Genomic DNA, 18,010 nt, shown 5'->3' on the forward strand with positions numbered 1-18,010 from the left:
AGAGAGAGAGAGCGTGTGGGAGAGCGTACCTTAAGTTTGTGAGTTTTTCCAGGGAGACAATCTCTTCGTGTGTTGCCCCTTAAATGGATAGCGTATCCAGCGTAATTTACTTTCTGAAACAAGGAGGAAATGGAAATCAATTCATCTTTCCAGCTCTGATACGAATGGCTGTCGTTTCTGCTGCATATTTGATGTGTACCTGAATCCGTATGTTTTCTCTCGTCAAACTCGGAGGAGGCTCGCTTCCGCGTTCATACACTAGTACTAGTGTGATTAAGGCCGCTACTGGTGGCGCTTTTGCCTTCTGGGAAATGTAGTATCTAGCCTTTCTCGGGATGGAGGAATGTATTCAATATGTTTCAGTGCGGTGTTCACCACCCCTATTTGTCATACAATTACATTGTAACCGTCCATGGCAGTTAGAAGAATTGAGCCTAGCGCAATGCACTTTTTAGGGAGTTAAAAGTGTGCATATTTACTATCGCCCTGTAAATTTCTCGATGTGTTGAATCCATTAAGAAATATAAATATATCTCTCACTGCATTTGGAAAAACTTTATTGTTTAATGCGAATTCGGACTTAAGGCGAAAGGTGGAATCTTTCAATATGTCCAACGGTTTTATCTGAGGTTGTATAGTTCAGATAATTCGTTCAGACCATTAGTAGCTGTATTGAATTTCACTATAAGCATTGCTTCTCTCCTTGATAATTTCATTTCTAAGTCGCCTCCTCTTGAATCCTGTTCTACTTTGGAGATCACAGTCCATTTTAAGTCTTTTGTAAGGTGGTTGTGAGTTTTCCAATGATTTACTAGTGGTGCATTTTGCACATTTTTATTGATCCGCGATTTGTGTTGTGAAATTCGGACTCTAATTTCCTGGCTTGTTTTGCCTATGTACAATTGGCCGCAGGGGCAACGAATTGCATATATAACATTTTTGTTTTTGCAATTTGTAAAGCATTCGTGCTTCCAGTGGATTGAATTGTGCACAAACAACATTCCTTCTTCAGTAGAATCGCAACAGGCGCAAGTTCCGCATTTATGATGGCCAGTTATTGGTGGGAGGCCAACAAAATCTCTCAAGGAATTTTTTATTGTTGGCATAGATGCTCGTACTACTTGATTAGCAATACTGCGGTCTTTTTTGAAGGCGAAAAGCGGGTTCTCCCTCAAGGAAAGGTCTACGTTTTTGATTAAGTGCCAATTTTGGCTAATTACCTTCTTCAATGAGTTTGAGTTTGGACAGAATGTTGACACGCACACTATCTTCTTCAAAAGAGGCTTATCTTTATGTGTCAAAAGCTCTTCTCGTGGTGTCCCCCACGCTCTTTTCATGGCTTTTTTCAGTAGTTTTTTTGGATATCCTCTCTTCTTCAAGTTGTCTAGCAGATTGGTTGCATGTAATAAGTATTCATCCTTGTAGTAGCAATTCCTTCTTATCCTAAAGAATTGCCCATAGGGCAGATTTTCTTTTAAATTCCTAGGATGACTGCTTGAAAAATGTAATGCTTTATTGCGATCTGTTGGTTTTTTGAAAAGGGTGGTTACCAATTCGTTATTTGCTGGATATACCTCAACGTCCAAAAAAGGTATCTTGATCTTAGAATGATTCAAACTGAATTTTATGTCTTCTGTTCGATTATTGAGCCAGTCATGAAACAAATCCAGATTGTCTTCAGTATTTGTCCAAATCATGAAAATATCATCTATATAACGGACCCATTTCCCAATGTGTTGGGAAAATGGGTTGTCATTATAGATGAATTTTTCTTCATATTTTGCCATGAAGAGGACTGCCAATTCTGGAGCGAATGGACAACCCCTTGCTACTCCTCTGATTTGGTAATAGAAGTCTCCTTTGAAATTGAAATAGTTCTTCTTAAGAGCAAAGCTTGCTAGGTCCATAATGAATTCTGTGGGAACTCTTGTAGGTCTTGGTCTGCTGTCCAAATACAAATTGATGACCGCCAGGCCTTCATCCTGAGGTATTTGAGTATACAAAGAGACAACATCCAGTGTGACTAAATGATGTCTATCTTTCTCAAAGTCTGATCGTTCCAATTTATTGATAAAATCTGTCGTGTCACGTAAGAATGAGGGCACTTCTTGAATAAATGGTTTTAAGAAAAAATCTACAAACTTTGAAATTGGTTACAATAGTGATTCGCACCCGGACACTATCGGTCTTCCAGGTGGTGTTGTAGCATTTTTATGTACCTTAGGAAGCACATAGAAGAGGGGAGTCCTTGGATTTTTATTCTGTAATAACTCGAATTCTTTTTTGTTTAGGAAGCCTTGTTGAAAGCCTTTTTCAAGTATCGGGAACAGTTTACTTTGCAACTCTACTGTTGGATCCTTCTTGATTTTCCTATAACAGTTGCTGTCCTCTAGTTGCCTCATCACTTCATCAGTATAGTCTATGGTATCCAAAACAACAATTGAGCCGCCTTTATCGGCCTGCTTTATTATAATGGAAGTGTCTTTCTGAAGATTTGATAGTGCTTGCATCTGATAGCCCCGGTTGTAGAAGGGGTTTGAAACGCGTCAACCTTAGCTTTTTGGCCATAAGAACTTCAAGAACCACTTGAAAAACATTGTACTCTGTTTACGGTGTATAACATTGTCCTATGGCCTGTTGAAAATATTTTTAGAAGTGGTCACATGAGTAAGAGTTTGTTAGTTGAGAGTATGTCTGTTTCTGGACTGTTCAGTATGGTATGGGAGTGAATGTGGATATGAATGATTATGAATGAATGAAGTGTGTAAAAAGTGTGAGTGATAGAAAGTTTTTTATATGTTCACAGTCATATATTTGTGATATTTGTTTGAATTGTTTCTTGTAGAGTCACTATCAAATTATGGAGAATTAAAAGAAAAATAGATGAAATTGATTGATTAAATAGACGGAAAAAGTGGTCTTTGCGCATTTTGTTGTCTTTCAAAATGTTCCCACACAAAAAAAGTGGATAGAAAGTTTAGTATCAGTATTGGTATTCTTGTTGTTACTTACATGGAGGACATTAAGCATCGCAGCCTGACCAACCTGCAACTGCCGCTGGATGTCCACAGACTCGGCATTGGCGGCAGCAGTGGAGACAGGGGCAGGGGGTGCGGTGCCTGGCAGGAAGGAGACATGTGGTGACTGGGCACGCTGGGAAGGGACACGAGCAAGTGGGAGGCGGCTGATGGCAATGGAGGGGGCGGGGACAGATGTTGTGCCGCTGTCAGCTGCTGGTGCAGCTTCCGCCCACTCGGAGAGATCATCCTCGGACCCGTCAGCTTCATATTCTGTGGTGCCAGTGGACAGGTCCTCGGCCTCACTCTCCTCCGCATCAGTTCCACTTGATGTGCCAGCCACGATGTCACCGCTGGCACTGGTGCTCGGTCCCTCCGCTCTGTCTGTGCTGATGTCTCCCTCCGTGTCCCCCGATGATGCTGTGGGCAAGGTGAAGAGACAGCAATTAATCATACACCTGTATACATATGTCACATGAGTCCAATCTACATAGGTTACAGTGCATAGCCTGAAAAGGAAGATGAGTAACATCTACAAAACAAGGTACAGATGTAGGGCATGCAACACACAGTTGGTTGACCCACCATGCCAATGAAAAACTATGGAGAGCATGACAATAGCAAATGACATGAAATGGATTTTGACAGAGGAGCCAGGCCCTGGGGACAATCCAGCACTGCATCTGCACCACACAGCGTTGCCTAAAATAGGGATGAGCAGGGACCATATCTATGAACTTGAGGCACATGCTGCATAGGTAATACTGAAAACATGCCCACCATGACTGGCTAACTGCACCTTGAGTGTATGTCCAGACAAACATCACACACTGGCCAGACCTAGCAAGGAGATATCAGGTTTTGACATGTAGGCTTTGCCCGCACCAACCACCCTCTACATGAGACAATTTGTTGAGACACAGGAAGCACTTACATCTCTTAGTCTGGGTGAAATACACATGGGCTGGATAAATGCAAGATTGGACACAAAATACCCAAGGTGCGCCTGTCCAAATAATCATGTACAAATGGGCATCATCAGATGATTGTAACAAGACACACAGGCACTGGCCACCGTGAGTATGAACAAGGAAAATCAGGTCAGGCTGTACAGTGGACACTTGTACTACATTTTACGTCAATATACATGGTGCCAGGGGAAAATGGCACAGAGCACAACCTATGCTGTAGACACTGAGAGTGTCCACATTTTGTAATGACACACATGACACCTAGGAAAATATGCCCCAGGGGACAGTATTGGCCACACAACTCCATGGTCCTGAATGGGAATGACTGCAACACACGCCACCATCCCTGCACTATGCGTATCGCACACTCATGCACATCATGTCACAGGCCACAACATAGGACATGCGTGCTGTAAGGCATGACACTTGAGAGACTAACTCCCATGTCTGGACTCAGCATCAGTGCCAACTGACATGGAACCCACAAGTACTGAACTGGACAGAGCACAGGCAAGGTCCCAAAACCTGTTACACACCACCCCCAAACATGATGCTACAGGCATTGTTCACGTGGATAAAGTGCCAGCCTACATAACCTTGTGAAGGAGTGACTACACACAGACCAGGGAACACATTGCAAGGAGGGGAAGGGAGTAAGCCTGGGCGAAGCACTACGCTACGCTCGCGTAGTTTGCGAAGTTCGCGCTACTTCGCACTACGCGAACTGCACGTAGCACAGTGCGAACACACGTAGCGTAGTGTTGCGTATTGCTGCGGTCATTTTTTGCTTGCTCGCAGTCCTCAACGTCAAGTTGGCGACCGCGAGCAAGCAAAATGACATCCCGGCGAGACTTTTTCCTTGTTCGCGATCAGCAACATCAAGTTGGCAATCGCGAACAAGGGAAATAAACCTCCCGGCGAGATTCCCAACGCGAGGAGGTCAGGTTTCTCATTGCGAGGGGTCGCGTATACTCGCGACCGCTCGCGATGAGAAACTACCAGTTCGCACTGTGCAAGATTCCATTTTCAATGATTGCACAGTGCCGGTTGCTTGTCCGCACTGTGCAATCATTGAAAACAACATCTTGCACAGTGCGAACATGTTACTACGCTGTTCGCGAAGTGCTACGCGTAGCTCGCGTAGTGCGAACTTCACTTTGCGTAGCTTCGCAAAGTGCTACTTCGCGAACTACGCCCACCCCTAGAAGGGAGGCAGGAGAGCATCGCTATACTGTGGGTAACAGGATCTGCACAGCACCTTTAAACCCTGGCAGTGTATCCATGCAACTGTGCACTTACATATGCTGGTGACACACAACAAACACACATGTACCTACCCCCTTCCTGCTGCTGCTTCTCCTGTAAGCACCTCTCCAAGTCTGGAAAGACCACCGCCAGCACACGCTTGTGGATGTGGGTCAGACGGCAGCGCCCGCGGTTCTTATGGGTCTCAGGTGAGTCCCCCAGCAGGACCCGTGAGATCCTCCGCGTCCAGCACCGGATATCCTGCCAGCGTTTTCTCACCTGGGTCAGGCGCCGCTTGCGACCCTCCGTCCTCCTCACGGCACTGACGGCGTTCATCCAGATCTGCTTCTTGGCAGAGGCGCCTACCTGTGAGGATGAATAAGTGACACTACATCAATACACCTGGCACATGTGACAGAGACACATATTAGAACAAATTTGCTGTTTACAACAAGGCATAGTATGCATCCAACGCATTGCACCTTTGTCATAGGGACATGATCCTCTGGGGAAGGGCAAAAGCAGTACGTGCCATTGAAAGTACACAGGTGGAATGAGGGAAACGACACAATCAATGATCCAGGCTCACACTGTGCATCACAAGCTACACCAGGATTATGTGCAGCACCTCAAAGCAGTCACATGCCACAGTCCACTGACGCTACCTCAGCAGAGTACACAGACACACACAGGCACAGGACATTCACCTGCCATTGCCAAATGCAGCTACAAACCTCACTCTGCACATGTCCCACTAGAGGGGGGGGGGGCTCACAGGTGTGGGGCTGGCTCTGCACGTCAGACACACAGCACTGCTCCCTGCTCACATCACATGGGCAGGGTATATCCATCCCTCATGCAGCTTGGGTGCTACACTCCACATATGCACCCACCCACATGACAGGGGACTTACACACACACCCATGTCCAGGGTACGAACACATCATGTGGACACTCTCAGCACAGGTACACAGAACTAACACACATCTGTGGGTACAGTCACCTGTCACACTGGGCTGACCACATAATCACATGAGGACTGTAGAGGCTACATTCCCAGGAGGATAAGACAGGCAGAATGTGGCATGCACCATGCAGTGATTGTCACAGTAAACACAATGCAAGTGAGGACGGCAGACATGCACCACAGCATGCTCTGGCTGGGAGACATCAGGCATTCCCCCCCCTGGAACCCCCCTACAGTACATTGCATGTGTGTCACACCTGGACACAATGCCAGAAGTCACAGTCAAAAAAAGGGACACAGTCTGTGCTAGTGGACTCTGCACTCACCTGATACCCTGGTCGCCCATACAGCAGGGGGTACTGTGGGAGGATCACATCCAGCAATGCCAGGTTCTCCTCCAGGGTGAAAGGCTGGGACCTCTCCACAGACCTTGACATGGTTACAGGGAATCAGCAGCAGCAGCTGGGTCGTAGAATCCAAAGATGTGCAGGCAAGTGCTCTCTCATGGGACCTGGCTGCCTTATATCTGCCTTGCTGGCCTGTTTCATGCACAGGAGCACAGAGTGATTGGTCACTCACATTTGCATCCTATGTTTCCTCCAATCCCTTCAAACCTAGCAGTCAGTGGGTTTTCATTGTTTTTTTTCTTGAGCATGATGTGAACTCCAGAACCACATTGCAACAAAGTAGATTCATTCAAACTGACTTTTGCTGTGCACCTGCAGAAAAAAATTCATACTTTAAACTTGGTCTCCATGACAACCAGCATGCATGTAGGCCTTTCTACTTGTCCCTCATGTGCCCCCTATGTAATTTGGAGATTCACACACAGGTACGGTGCGTTCCGGGGCCCTAAGGCACCCCAAATGCATAGCAACGGCCCCTACAGGCGTGTGTACGGTCCGTATCACTATGGGAACGCATACGCGAGCACACCCATAGTGATAGTGAGCGTACGCGCGTGTGTACGGTCCGTATCACTATGGGTGTGCTGCCGTATGCGTACCCATAGTGATACGGACCGTACACGCGCCTGTACGCTCACTATCACTATGGGTGTGCTCGCGTATGCGTACCCATAGTGATACGGACCGTACATGTGCCTGTACGCTCACTATCACTATGGGTGTGCTCGCGTATGCGTACCCATAGTGATAGTGAGCGTACAGGCGCATGTACGGTCCGTATCACTATGGGTACGCATACGCCAGCACATCCATAGTGATAGTGAGCGTACAGGCGCGTGTACGGTCCGTATCTCTATGGGTACGCATACGCCAGCACACCCATAGTGATACGGACCGTACACGCGCCTGTACACTCACTATCACTATGGGTGTGCTCGCGTATGCGTACCCATAGTGATAGTGAGCGTGCAGGCGCATGTACGGTCCGTATCACTATGGGTACGCATACGCCAGCACACCCATAGTGATAGTGAGCGTACAGGCGCGTGTACTGTCCGTATCACTATGGGTACGCATACGCCAGCACACCCATAGTGATACAGACCGTACACGCGCCTGTACGCTCACTATCACTATGGGTGTGCTCGCGTATGCGTACCCATAGTGATAGTGAGCGTACAGGCGTGTGTACGGTCCGTATCACTATGGGTGTGCTCGCGTATGCGTACCCATAGTGATACGGACCGTACACGCGTGCGTACGCTCACTATCACTATGGGTACGCATACGGCAGCACTCCCATAGTGATAGGGAACGTACACAGGCCCTCAGAGCGAATGTACGGTGCCTTTCACACATCACAGTGGTGACAGGCAGCACACAGGAAGGAATAGAGCTGACATACTTGTCCATGGATGGACATCAAGGCATTGTCTGGGCAGTACTACATGTGTGGGGCACAGGTGTGAAAGGCTGTGATGTGGCACACTACTCCTGAGTCGAGAAGGCAACAGATGTATGATGAGATGTGTACAGATGTTATGTGTGACGGTGCAATGTGTGCCAGGCATGCCCTTAACTCCTTTGACATGTGTGCATGTCGTACTGCACACTTGGGATGAACGTCACTGGCATGGCACAGTCAACAACACACGCACGTGTCCCCTGATGCCCGCTACAGGGGTTACCACACCAGACATGTGACTACCCACGGTGCACGATGTGTCTATGTCATGTATGTGTGGTGTGTTCCCAATAGCTTGATGTTGGTGCTCCCTCAAAAGCATCAGTTGTTGCAGCAACCAACATGTGTCTGTGTGTAGATGGACATGGCACACTGTTACGCACACCAGGCCACATGTGGTATCGGATGTGAGGTGCGTATGTATGCATGGGACACGGAGTAGCGTAACAAGGACATGTCTGCATCCTCTCAATGCATGTGTGGTGAGTCATTACATGTACACCTTATTGGCAAGGTGTGTGGGCTGTCCTAGTGTAATGTCATGTGACCTGTGGCTCTAGTGTTCCGCCACCTGTCTCTGAAATCAACATCCTACTTCTGCTGATGTGTTGATGTATGTCACTCCTGTGTTGCGTCTGGCTGTTCACTTACACTGGGACACAGCTAATCCCATGCCATGGCATGTGGAGGTTCACAATCTCCGTGTGTAGCTGGGTCTTGGTAGGAGTGTCACCTGGCAGCCATACGTGTCCAGGGCATGTGGCACATACCTGACTCCGTATGTAGCATATGTGTATTGACAGATTAACATGTGCTCAGTACAAATAAATTGTTGTTGTAGTGCACTCACTCTTCCTTGTCACTTCCAAATTACTGCAGAGCGCCGCCTCTTCCCCGACCAATTCCGGACTTGGCTGACATGCGGGAGAATGACTGTATACGGTGCTACCGCTTCCCCCAACCGTTGATTGAGGAGTTGACGGCAAGGCTGGCACCACACCTGCAACCGCTGCACAGGTATCCTACGGCACTGACACCCAAGCTGAAGGTAATGGCAGCCCTACATTTTCTTGCCACGGGTACTTTTCAATATACCATGGCTCATGTTGGTGGCATGTCCCAGAGCATGTTCAGCCGTGTGCTGCATGATTTCTTAGAGGGCATGTTGCTTCACCTGGATGAGTTCATCCATTTCCCAACTCCTGAACTGTTGACTGGGGTCAAGCGTGGATTCTATGCCCTGGGAGGGATGCCTCATATCATTGGGTCCATAGATGGGACACATGTGGCTTTGGTATCACCACAGGCACAGGAGGTAGCGTACAGGAATCGCAAACACTACCACTCCATCAATGCCCTTGTGATTTCACATGTCTGTGCTCGTTTTCCAGGATCAGCACACGATGCCTACATCATGAGGCGTAGCAGGGTGCCTGAAATGATGACGCAGCTGCGCAACCAACGAGCATGTGTTGTTGGTGGGTACACTCTGTCTGTCCTGTATTTTGCGTGGACTTCCAGCACGACGGCTTCTCCTGTCCTACTCATGTCCATGTGGTTTCCATGTAGGGGATGCTGGCTATACCAACATGCCATGGCTGATCACACCTCTCCGCAACCCCATCACGCCGGCCCAGTTTTGCTACAACACCGCCCATGGACGGACAAGGCGAGTGATAGAGAGGACATTTGGCCTCCTGAAGAGCCGATTCAGATGCCTCCACAAGACCGGCGGCGCCCTCCCATATGCCCCGGCGAAGGTCTGCAAAATCTTCATGGTCTGCTGCATGCTGCACAACATGGCAGTTGAGAAAGCTGTGCCACTCATCCTGGATCAAGATGATCAGGACCATCCACCCGTGGAGGCCGAAGGGCTTGGCAATGGGGCTAGTGATGTGGAGGATGTGGTTCCGCAAGAGGACATCCGGAGTCGGCTCATACGCGACTTCTTTGCTTAGTGGTGAGTACCAGTGTCTGAGTGTGCACGCATTGGTCCCCGTGTGGCATGTGTTGCGATGTGTGTGTCCATCTGCATGTATGCCACGTGAGTCAGAGGTGTGTGTGGATGTGTCACTGGAGTGATGGTGCCAGTGATGAGTGTATTTCCCCAGTCATAATTGTGACCTAGCATGTTGTCATCCTTACATGTGTCGAGTATATGCACATGCAAGTGGCTGTGCTTTTTGTGGCTGACTTCTTGTGTGTCTCTCATCCCCAGGTACTTGCGCATGCCGTCTGCTGGTTGCATTGTTGTGGCACTGCTATTCCTCATAGACACGTCATCGTGTGCTGACTCAGCGTTACACGCACGGACAAGTTTGGAAGTCTCCATAGGGTAAGGGATGCATCAGGGGTGTATTGGGTGTGGCAGTTGTTTCCGATGTGTGCACACTGCCCCTGTTGATGTTTGGTTCCTCTGCAGACATGTCGCATCACCATGGGACACATGACATGTAGCTGGGTACACCTGAATGGATGGTCAGACTTGTTGACAGTCATCTGTGATGGGATAGTGGATTGTGATGATGGCATCAATGTGTGTAACACTGCCCTCGGACACATACGGTTTGCATTAGCTTGACATGGTGTGGGGCTTCCACATCAGAGGATCAATGGTGTATGGCAGCCTCTCCGTGAGCAGCAGGGGGTGTTTAGCTGTTAGCCGACACTTGTGTGCCAGTTCCATGGCTATCACGCATTTGTGCTGCAGAAGGGGGGTTCCAGTGTTGGACCCACATGTTACTCCACATGACCTGTTTATGTGTACTCCGAGTTGCCTCTGCATTCCCAAATACATGTATGATAAAGGTGTCCCTATGCCTCCAAGGTGCCTCTTGTCAGTCAATGCTGGTGTGTTGCCACGGTGCATACGGCATGTCTGGCATGGTTTTCCGTGATAGTGGCTATGTGTCTATATGTCGAGTAGCAAGATGCAAGCTGTTTGTGTGGGATCAGATTGTGTATTGTGCATGATGTCCATGACTGTGTGGGTATTGTGACATGTGCCATCCCCATGCATCCAACGTTGGCCAGGCCACCATTCTTTGCATCCACCTGACTCAAGCTTGCAGGACATGGTTCTGCCACCTGTCCACAGATACCTGGGTGCCCCCCAGGACACTCCACATGATCCCTGACCTCTGCGCATGGCTGTCGCTGTACTCAATATGTCTGTCGGCACGGTTGTGCGGCCACCCCCTCAGCTGGTTGGGCCCATCACGGGTGTGTATGGTGCTCCATGTCTGTGTTGCCTAATACATTGTGACCCATGTGTGTCCTGTGCCAGACTCAGACCCCAGGGTGTGGATGGTTGAAGTCATATGGGAACTCAGGCATGGTTAGACTTAACAAGACACATGTAAGGAACTAATTCAAAATGTAGGCATCATCTCTTTATCGTGTAACTTTTTATTTTTGTTGGGGTACATGGGGAGGGGGGGTATGACATGAGGGGCTTTCCGGGTGTGTGGAATCCAAAGTTCACTAGGGGAGTTGGTGTCCTTGCCATTGAAAATCCTCAGAGTCCATGCCACAGTCTTTGTCAACATTGGTCAGACAGTGACCAGCAAGTCCATGTGGCAGAGAATGTCTTTTGCTGATGTGCTGCTGTTGGTCCAGTGGGCCAGGTGCCAGGCCAGGTGTCCTGGGAGATGGTGCTGTTGCGCCAACCCTCACGGTCTTTTCCGTGGACGACCCGCCCTCCTGCGAGAACCCTCAGAAGCAGGCCGTGACGATGTTTGGGATGCTCCGTCGGATGTCTCCTCCTCCTCCTGATCCCTCCCTGTGGGTGGTGATGTTCTACGCCTGGTGGCACAGGGAGGGTTGCCCATGTTGTCGGCTATCCGACGGAGTGTACTGTGAATTCCCGTGAACACCGTCACGAGCTCAGCCTGTCTGTCCACATCAGCCCTTGGTGTCGCAGTAGACAGGCATGTTGCTCCGCATGTTGCTGGGCCTGCTGGGTCTTGATCTCCTCGAGGATGGACACAACCTGGGCCATGCCCGTGGTGTCCTGCCGGTATGTGTCCAGGATGTTTCTGACATGGGAATATACCGGTTCCGCAGCCAACTGGTCAGGCTTGCGCCTCCGCCATCCTCCACTCCCACCACCCCTGCCCACTTGCACCTGGCCTGCCCTTGTGGGCACATCGGGTCTCCGGGACCCCTGAGGGGTGGCATTAGCGTTGTCGCCTGCCTCCTTCTGGGTGCCCGGTACACCGTGTCCCTCCTGGTGAGCCTGGCTGCATTGTGGTGGTGGGGCAGGGATCCTGGGTGTCTCCTGGGATGTGGCAGGAGTGGGGGTGGTGGTTGGCCCAGTTGTACCTGACACAGGTGCTGCAGGTGGTTGGACACCAGAGGGGCCAGGTTGGTCGGGGTCGTCCACAGAGTGGTGAGAGTCGTCGCTGCTGGTGGGATCGTCATCCCGCAGAGCCGGGTCCTGTGAGTCTTCCCCCCAGTGTTGGGGGGTGATCCACGACGTTGACCTGTGTGTGAGAGAGACAATGTTGTTTATGTTCCATGCAACATCCATGTTTCATTCGTTTCTAACTTGGCACATTTCCTCTGGAAATTTGGATATGTCTTGCATTCCACTCACAGTGCACTTGTGCATGGGTATGTCCCTTGGCCACAGCTTTTGAGACTTTACCTATGTGTGGCACAGTCTTACTTGCTGCGTCAATTGTGACTGCAGTCAGCAGTGGAGTGAGCAGGTGTGGCAAGCCATGCATTGGTGCATTCCGTGTTGCACTGTACGTGGGCACATGGAGTTGTTACACACACTTATATAATGCAGGTAGCTGGCGTTGTGCTCGTGCACAGGTTGAGACATGGCCCTGTGTTTTGCCATGGAGAAGAGAGGGGGATTCAGGCACTGGCCACCCTTGTCTACATGCACGCAGTCCACCTGCTGACGTGCAGACATTCCCACACCCCACAAGGCTGAATTGGTCTCCCTGTGTGTCCCTTTCTCACTCCCTCTCTGTCCCCCTCTCCCTCCCTCCCTGTGTCAGCCTCCTCCCTCTGTCCGTCTCCCTGTGTCTCCCTCCCTCTCTCTCTCCCCCTCTCCCTCCCTCTGTGTGTCGCCCTCTGTCACCTCAGCCCAGCTACCTAGGCACACACTTTTAGCAGATCTTTGAATGGCCCTTGGCTTGTTGATGTGAGTTTGTTTCTGATCTCCAGGCACCCATTGGGTGTAGTGTCTGTGTCTGCGCTGCTGCTGTGGTGGTGTGTGCTGCCACTCTTTCACAGTGTTGGCTGTTCATTAGCTGCTGTCATGTGCAAAAAGTGCCTTCACCCCCATGTCTTAATGCAAGGCGTCCGCCATTTGCTGGCAAGTCTTTCCTGTGTGGGGACACACTGTTTGTCTGGCTGTGACCTAGGCCATTTGGGCAGAGGGCATTGTTGTCTGCTTCTGAGTTGCACTATGTGATTTTTGGGGCACACACTCCCGCCATCCGGCTTACCGTGTCTTGTGTTGGTGTTTTCTGTGGCCTGTGACTTGGCATTGTCCAGCTGGGTGCATGGGGCATGGTGGCGCTAGTGGCATGTGCGTGTTCATGGAGTGTGGTTGAGTCATGCGATAGCTTGGGGTGGTTGCGTGACTGATTGTGAGTTTGGTTGTGGATGAGGTTCCCTCCATGTGAGGTGAGTTGTTTGTGTACTCACCTGGGTCTCGGAGTCCTTCTAATCCATCCACTGCCCCCACCGGCAGTATGGCCATCACCCTCTCCTCCCAGGGATGGTATTGTACGGGTCTGCGGGGCGGCCCTCCTCCAGTGATGTTGGCCTGGTTGTGGTCGTCGGTCATTTTGGCTCGGACCCTCCTCCGCAGATCGTACCACCTGGCTTGGCATTCATGCCTGGTCCTTCTGGTGGACGCAACAGCATTCACAGCATCGACAATCGTCTGCCACATGGCTGTTTTTGCGGAAATGCTGGTCTGTCTGACCAATGTTCCAAAGAGGTGTGCCTCGACTCTGAGGATTTCGTCGACAAGGACCTCCAACTCTTGGCTAGTGAACTTTGGATTCTTGTTAGTGGGCATGGTGAGGGGTGTGGGTGTGGATGGTTGTGGGGGGTGTGGGTGTGGATGGTTGTGGGTGTGTGGGTGTGGTTGTGCAGGTGTGTGTGTGTGAATGTGATGAGGGGGTGTTTGTGGAGGTGTGTGTGTGAAGGTGTGCAAGTGTAAGGTGTAGTAAAGGTTCAAGTATGGTGCTGTAGGTTGTCTGTGGGGTCTGTCAGCAGTGAGTCTGTTGCAAAGGCTCATGGTTTGTGTCTGTGGGCCCTTTTTATTGGTCCATTGGTGGATGTGGCTGTGTTTGAACTTTGGCTGGGTGTGTTTTAAGGAGTGGTTGTGTTTTGGGCCTCTGTTTGGGATTTTGGCAGTTGCAGGTCAGTGAATGTGTTGTATTTGTGCTTGTTGGACATGTTTTGTGGCTTTGTGCCATTCGAATAGTGTATTCTTGTGTTGTTGTGCTTTGTCCTGGTTGTGTACGTGTGTTTTTAGCGTGTGTACTGTGTGTACTTCGGCAATTTTGTTGTACAGTGCTGTCCTTGTGTCTGGCTTGGTACGACTCGTACATGCGCGATGTTGGGTGAAGGTGCTGGTGTTGGGGCCTGGGGTGCGCTCTGTACTTAGAATGTTGGGGTGGGGGTACACTCCATACGTACGCGGGTGAGGGTACGGGTCGTACATACACGGTTGGGGTGGGGGTTCGCTCCATACATACGCGGGTGTGGGTACGCTCCATGCATACACGGGTGGGGGTACGGTCCGTACATACACGGTTGGGGTGGGGGTACGCTCCATACATACGCGGGTGAGGGTACGGGCTGTACATACACGGTTGGGGTGGGGGTACGCTCCATACATACACGGGTGTGGGTACGGGTCGTACATCCACTGTTGGGGTGGGGGTACGCTCCATAGGTAGTCTCTCTAAACACTACCCTTTAGGCTGTGCACATCTATCTCTGGGACTCCACATCTAGAATCCCTTCTTGGCACCTCTTCTTTCATGTTATTCACAAAATACCAATGGGTTTTACCTGTTGTCCCATATCTCACTTTAATGTGCACGTACCTTATGGCCCCACTTCATATATATCTATGGTGCATGATAGCTTGAATTCGAAAATATAAGGAAGTTTTTCCCTTCTAGAAAAAGAAATTATGTGCATTCCCGATTGAGTGTCAATGTTATTTCCTTTTGTTTACCTTGCAGACACCCAGACATCTTTTATATGTATCTCATTCGTTAACACTTGGCAGTTGGTCCTGAAGAAGGTGGTTCCCCACCGAAACGCGCGTTGAACGCGAAACTGTTAACATCAGAGACATTGAAAGTTAACATCTTTTCATTTTGTCAACTGGAGAAATCTAACCAATCTAAAAAGTTTTAACTTTCCTCTTATCTCTAAACTACCCTTTCTATTCTTTATTGTTTGAATGCAAGTATGAATGATTAGCAAATGCTTTTTTATATCACAGATGTCTAGGATGTTATTCTTTTCTTTTATATTAAATGTGTAATATGTTTGTATGTCAAATCACAAGTGTAAAACTAGATAAATGTTATCTTGTGTCCTAAATTATGTGTAAATTATAAACACAAAAAAAGGAAAAAACAAATAAAAAACATTTTTTGTATATAAAATTTTAGTGGATTGAATCTGTAAAAACAATGTCACAATATGAAATATAATGTATTTTTGACAGCTTGATTGGGAAATGCAGAATCTTTAGAGATCAATTGAAAAAGTGAATAGGCCGGTTTAGAGGTTTCTACTTGATATTTTTGTGCTTTCTCCCTCCTCTAGGGCCTCAATTAAAATAGGGAGACCTTCACTCATTATATTTTTCTCGGTCTTTACCGAAGGTTGTTACTTGGACTATTCTTTTCTGAGTTGCTATCTTTTGCACACATAGATGTATTTTACCTAGAAGATACCACCAACAGGGTCTCTGTTTAGGCTTTGACCATCTTGTCCTAATTGCACGAGCCTCTCCTCCTTCCTCCCTTCCTTTTGTAAGATTTCACGACCATAGACCCCAAAGTATTCACTTTACTATCTCTAGCTGCCTAAACTCTTTGTCATACAGGGCTTTCGGTCATTTATTAGCATTTTGACACCTACCTCTATCCTATCACACCATGGAAGGCCTTAAAACTTTTGGCTTCACAGATGCTGATTTCGCAGCTCTAGTGGGACAATTGACAGGCACCACGGAAAACACTGGCAGTTTTGCCAAAGACAGTAGTGAATGGAACAAACTCACTAATCTAAAGAAAAAAGCCAAAAGAATGGAGTCCCATGCTCACTATATGCTAGAATACCTGAAAGCAGGAGTCATACCATCAGGGCTTAGAGTCAGAAACATCCCTGCACTCTTTGTACAAGTACGCCAGTTCCTGGAGCGCTGCTCCAGGGACTGGATGATACTTATCATAGAAACGGTCAAGGAAATGATAACAGTCCTTAATTAGGAGATTATAGAACTAGAGGAGAAACTTAAAACAAATACCAGTGTAGAAGTAGGAAAAAACAAGCTTTTAAACATAAATCAAGAACTTCAAGAGTTTGAAGACTACCTTATAAAGAAAAAAACAGAAAAATTAAAGAAAGATATAAGGTGGTTTTCTCAAGAAAAAATCTACCCCTACCTACAGAGTAACTTCTTTCAGCAAGAAGAATCGGAAGCAGGACAGATGAACACGTACCCCAATAAGAGACAGAAAATAGTCACCTTTTCAGACACAAACTCCTCAGACTCGGACCATGATAGTCCGTATCTGAATGATGAGTATGAATACAACCCCAGAAATCGTAGGGGATCTATACACAACCACCAAGAGTATGGTCATCCCTCTTCTTTTTTAGAACAGGGCAGGGGCAGGGGACGAGCAAGATTTCAAAGACGAGGCAGGAACAACTACCATCAGACAGAGCAAGCACATCCGCAGCCATACATGAGAACGAGAAATCAACAATATTGGAAGTCGTAGCAGGTAACGTCCCAGAGAAAGAAAGTATACCTATATTTAACCTTTCAAAACACCAACTAACCACTGCGGAAAGCACGCTCCTCAGCAAAGGCCTCTCTTTTGTCCCCAGCACTCTCCCAGACATTTTCTCCTTGAACAAAGACTTATTTTCCTTTTTTAGGAAAGTTCGTCTACAAAAGTATATGTCAGACTTAGCTCCAATAGAAGAGGAGGAGAACTGTTCAGGTTGCAAACCACCATCTAATTTTACACCAACTTTGGAAATGGTGGGACCTGAAGTTGCAATATTTGAAAAAACAGTAATTAAAGAACTAGAGAGAGTCACTAAATTCGTTCGTAAACCAACCCCGAACCTGACGAAATCAGAAACTATAGCTCTCAAAGATCTAGGTAAGAATAATTCCATCATAATTAAACCCAGTGACAAAGCAAGAGGAATTGTCATCCTGGACAGTGACTCTTACTCACAAAAAGTGGAAAACATGCTCAAAATACCAGAGCACTATCAACCAGCTCGCAGATCTGCTTTGAAAGAACTGCAGACCAGAATAGAGACCAGTACATCAAAAGCCTTCATAGATGGCTATATTTGCCAAAAACAACTGACCTTCCTAAATAAAAACAATGCGGTTATTTCGGCTTTATATGGCGTTCCAAAAACCCATAAAGACACACGCGACCCCCCTCTGCGTCCCATCATTTCGTCTATTAACTCGCACATGGAACCTCTCTCACAATACGTAGATTAATTTCTTTGTCCTCTTACCAAACAATACCGGTCATACATCAAGGACACAGGCCACATGATTTCAACTGTGGAACATATGCCTTTCAACAAAGAGAGCCAACTCCTGGTGACATTAGATATAGAGTCCCTCTATACTAATATACCCAAGATCGAGCCCTAGAGGCAGTGGCAACTCTTTTGAA

This window comes from Triturus cristatus, chromosome 7 (genome assembly GCF_964204655.1).
Source record: "Triturus cristatus chromosome 7, aTriCri1.1, whole genome shotgun sequence".
NCBI lineage: Eukaryota > Metazoa > Chordata > Amphibia > Caudata > Salamandridae > Triturus > Triturus cristatus.